Source organism: Centroberyx gerrardi, unplaced genomic scaffold, assembly GCF_048128805.1.
Source record: "Centroberyx gerrardi isolate f3 unplaced genomic scaffold, fCenGer3.hap1.cur.20231027 Scaffold_522, whole genome shotgun sequence".
Classification (NCBI taxonomy): domain Eukaryota; kingdom Metazoa; phylum Chordata; class Actinopteri; order Beryciformes; family Berycidae; genus Centroberyx; species Centroberyx gerrardi.
The window spans coordinates 6,476-11,440 of record NW_027605343.1 but is presented as its reverse complement, the minus strand read 5'-3'; the positions used below and the strand labels follow the sequence as shown (position 1 = coordinate 11,440).

Below are 4,965 nucleotides of genomic sequence, written 5' to 3'. Positions count from 1 at the left end.
AGTTTTTCTGGCAAATTTCTGGGGGGTAATTTCTTGCAAATTATGAGTTTTTTCTCTGAATATTGCCCCCTCCCCCCGACTGTGGTAAAAAGTAAAAAAACACCTACAATGGCTCTAATAATGAGAATAATGAGGAGAAGAGGTTCCTCCAGCAGAACCGGACTGAGCAGCTCTACAGCAGCTGGTCTCTGACAGAATCCAAACCTTCATCAGAAGTGAGTCGTATTGAGATGAAGACCTGCTGCCTCTTCATCAACACCTCCGTCACAGAGGCTCCGAACCCGGCTCACCGCAGAAGACGGCGCCGAACCTCCCGGGAGGCGGACTAATTAAAGCAGAACAGAACTGACTCATCGCTCCGCTGTGAGGAGCAGGAAGTGCTTTTTAAACGGCTAATCAACGTAGAATCGCTCAGTGGGATCGGAGATAGAGAAGTGGGAGGGAACGACGCAGGAGCTGGGAGAGAAGGAGGAACGTTTTTTTCTTTTTTAAATGAAGAGGGAAGTGGTTTTTCAGTTTAAGAGGCAGATGTGAAGCAGAAGTTTCTCCTGAGTGAAATCTGAGTGTCTGCGTCTCGCTGCCAACAGACAGGATTCAGACTCCGATTTAAAGAGAAGTTAAACTCAAATTAACGATCCTGTATTGTAAACATTGTAAGCTGGCCCCGCCCCCTGGATGCTGGCCCCGCCCCCTGGACGCTGGCCCCGCCCCCTGGAAAACAGCTAATAGTCCCATCAGACCTCAGACTGAAACAATACAATAATTCAACCAACTCAACTTTTCCTCTCTGGTTCAAAACCAGCTGTGAGTCCGATCGCACCCTAAAAGTCAAAGTCAATCCCCCAGCATGCATCGGTCCACCCGGCCTCACCTGTGACGAGGAAGGTGCAGCGCCCCGCCCCGGCCTCGTTGGTGATGTCGCAGGTGTACTCGCCGTAGCCCTCGCGGTTCAGCGCCCGGACGTGGTAGTCGGTGTCGTCCCGCTGGTCGCCGAACTGGCCGACGGTCAGCAGGCGGGCGCCGAGCTTCCACTCGTAGCGCAGCAGGCGGGCGGGGTGAGCGCGCAGCAGCCGGCAGCTCAGGCTGAACGCCCGGCCCAGACCCTGCCGGATCTCCGTGAACACCGGCTCCACGGCGGGCGGGACTGAGGAGAGGGGGGGGCGGGGTTAACGGACTGTAATACACAGTATATACAACAATAATAATACAACAGAACATTAAAGAAATTCATAACCAACACAGTCATGTGAGTCATACAGTCAGTTAACATGTTGGAATTATCATCAGCAATTTGTTCATATAATCCTAAAATTGTTAATATTCTATTTTTATATCTTTTTAATGTTTTTGTTGCTTATTTTATCTCCTATTTTCATGCTTATAATCTGTTTCATGCCGTATCCTGTTACTGTCTGCTGCTGCAGCGACCTGACGTCTCCACAGGGATCAATCAACTTTCATCTAATCTAATCTGATCTGGTCTAATCTGGTTTGATCTGGTCTAATCTGGTCTGATCTGATCTGATCTGATCTGATCTGATCTGATCTAATAGTTGACCAGTTGCTCTGTTTTAGAGTTCGGACCATGTGTGCACACACATTTTTTCTCACACACATACACAGGAAAGGATGCCCAGTGCCCACATATACGACACACACACACACACATCTATTAGGCGTGTCTGTACATTCTGGACCGAATCAGTATCGATTATTATTGATCAGCTTCATTCCACACCTTATTTCGTTAGTCAGACTGAAACTCTGACCGTCCATCTCAAGATCACAATAAAGTTCTTTATGATGTTCTTCAGATAAATGTAGTTTAGTTCAAAGTTGAATTGAATGAGCTAAACTGAATGAGTCCAGTATTGTGAAGACTAAGTCGTAACAATACTGGATCCTGATTGGCCGACAGCAGCCGCTTCCTGTCTCTCTCCACTGTGCAGCTTCACTGTTCACTAACTAGAAGGCCGACGCTGAACATTCCTCCAACCTGCTGTTACACCTGAACACATCGTTCCCATCACTTCAGTTTGAAGTCAAATTGATTTCTGACCCTGCAAACTTCCTCTTAGGATTTTGAACCAAGTTTCTCTGTTAGTTTCCTAGTTTTGGCTAAAAATCAATAATCATCTAAAGGTGGAAATCCCAGATCTGGATCCAAACCAAAATCTGATCAATAGTTCCTTGGCTGAAGGCCGATCTGTCCAGCAGGTTTCAGGTAAATCTGTTCAAATCCTGCTAACAGACAGAAAAACTAACAGGCTCTGCTGCCGGTCCCTCTTGTATTTGCCAGTGTTATTATTCTTCATCTTCTTCTTCTTCTTCCTACAAGGAAATCTGCCTTCCCATGCATGAAAATAAACAAAACTTTGCACATAGGTCCAGTCCCATGCCAAACTTCCTCAACTGGAATTGGGAGCCAATAGTCCTGATGGTGGCGCTACAGCAACCGTCTAAATTTCTAAACTTTCATCCTAGTGCAAATTATGAAGTCCATCACTGTTTTTCTCAAAAACTGTAAAACCTATTAAACCTAATTAAACCTATCTCCTCCCACATTTTTTGCTCAGTTGACACCAAACTTGCTACACGGCATCTCCAGACTGTCCTCCACAAACGATCCAGCCAGATTTTTGAATTATCAAAAATTGAGCCCACAGTGCATCAAAATGTTTTACTGTAAACGGTACTGTAAACAGCTACTGAAAGAAAAGTGTCTTCCCCACATTTCCCCTTGTCTCTCAGTAAACTACCTAATGAAGCAGAAATGCCAAAAAATAAACTTTATCTTTGTATTTCATTACTTTACTTTTATATTTTATCACTGTAAAACTACACTAAATTCTACAAGCTGGTCCAGACAACCATGGTCGAGTATCATGTCAGATCTCATCCTGGATTATGACAGCCAGTTCAGTATGAGAGTCTCGACAGGGTCAGTAACATCACAGTGGCACAGACTGGAGGTGGGATCATCACAGGCTGGACCATCTCCATGATCCTCTTTGCCTTGGCAATGAACATGATCGTCAAGTCTGCCAAACCGGAGTGTCGGGGCCCTCGGACCAAGTCGGGGACGCGTCAACCACCAATCAGGGCCTTCGTGGACGACCTGACAGTCACCACCGAGTCAGTGCCAGGAAGCAGGTGGATCCTGCAGGGGCTGGAGAACCTGATCCGATGGGCAAGGATGAGCTTCAAGCCGGCAAAATCAAGATCACTGGTGCTGAAGAAGGGGGCGAAGTCTGGGACAGGTCCCGCTTCAGCATTGAAGGTACAACAATCCCAACTGTCTCTGAAAAGCCAGTGAAGAGCCTTGGCAAGGTGTTCAACAGCAGCCTGAAGGACACAACATCAGTCCAGGCTGCCTATCAGGAGCTGGAGGACTGGCTGAGAGCAGCTGACCGGTCAGGGCTTCCCGGCAAGTTCAAGGCGTGGATCTATCAGCACGGGATCCTGCCAAGGATACTCTGGCCGCTGCTTGTCTACGAGGTCCCCATCTCCATCTTAGAGACCTTGGAGAGGAAGGTCAGCAGCTGTCTCAGGTGGCTGGGACTGTCTAGAAGCCTCAGTACCATCGCCCTCTAGGGGAATAACACCAAGCTCAAGCTGCCCCTGAAGTCCCTTGAAGAGGAGTTTAAGGTGACTCGGGCGAGAGAGGCGATGATGTACAAGGACGCTAGAGACCCGAAGGTGGCCCAGGCAGGGTGTGACTCGGGGAAGAGCCGGTCTGGGAACGTTCTCTACTCCCCAGTATGACAAGGCCAAGGGGAAGGAGAGGCGCAGACCGGTTCAGGAGGAAGTGAGGGCGACTGTGGAGGACGAGAAGTCCAGCAGAGTCAGCATGAGACAGCAGGGAGCCTGGATGAGGTGAGAGCAGGCCATGGACCGACAAGTGACATGGACGGATCTATGGCAGAGCCTCAGCGCACCAAGTTCCTGGTTCAGGCGGTGTACGATGTCCTGCCCAGCCCGTCAAACCTCTTCAGCTGGGGCAAAGTGGAGTCTCCGGTCTGTCCGCAATGCCCAGGCAGAGGAACGCTGGAGCACATCTTGAGCTGCTGTCCAAAGGCTCTAGGACAGTGCCGGTCCACCCGGCACCGTGACCGGGTGCCGAAACCCATCATGAAAGCCATCAGCACGGGAAACAACAGCTGCAGACGAGCGCGCCCCACCACTCAGACGAGCACCTTCATGAAGAGTGGAGAGCAGCCAGGAGCGGGAGCCGGGAAGCCGTCAGGAATCCTGGAAACTGCTCAGGACCGGCAGCTCTCTGTGGACCTGGAGAAGCAGCTGAAGGTCCCATGTCACATTGCCACCACTAGCCTGGGCCAGACATCCTCCTGGTCTCAGAGGCAACTAAGAGCATCATCCTTTTGGAGCTGACAGCACCGTCAGGAGGAAGACCACGAGAGGAAGAGGGCCAAATATAAAGATCTTGTCATCGACTGCTGTAAGCAGGGCTGGAAGGCGAGGTGCAGGCCCACTGAGGGTGGCTGCAGAGGTTTGAGCCTTGAGTGATCTGGGCATCACCGGAGAGGGGAGGACCATGGGGAGGAGCAAATGCCACCTGAACACAAGCCGTGGTCTGATCAACCATGGCTGGGTCGCCTGGGCGAGGTGTCTGATGTTGGAAGACCCGAAACATCCGATGACCCCAGGTTACATCACTGGTGATGTGTTCAGGAGCATCTAGACATGTATGCTATCAATTACACTACACCAAATGTGTCTAGTCAGAACTAAAGTAAAACTAGACAATAAACAATAAAAGCAATAAAACTAGACTGAACTAAAGTCAGCTATAACTAAACAAAATGAACTAGACTAAAGTAAAACCTGTCTGTTGGGTTTCATGTCTCTTCTCTCCCTCTGTCTCTATCTCCCTCTGTCTCTCTCTCTCTCTCCCTCTGTCTCTCTCTCTCTGTCTGTGTCTCTCTCCCTCTGTCTCTCTCTCTC

At 49.4% G+C, this 4,965-nt stretch overlaps 1 pseudogene; it reads left to right on the top strand.

Annotated features, from left to right (window-relative positions):
* The first annotated feature begins 2,885 nt into the window (after positions 1-2,885).
* LOC144538441 (uncharacterized) lies at positions 2,886-4,527 on the top strand (annotated as a pseudogene).
* Positions 4,528-4,965: the final 438 nt, after the last annotated feature.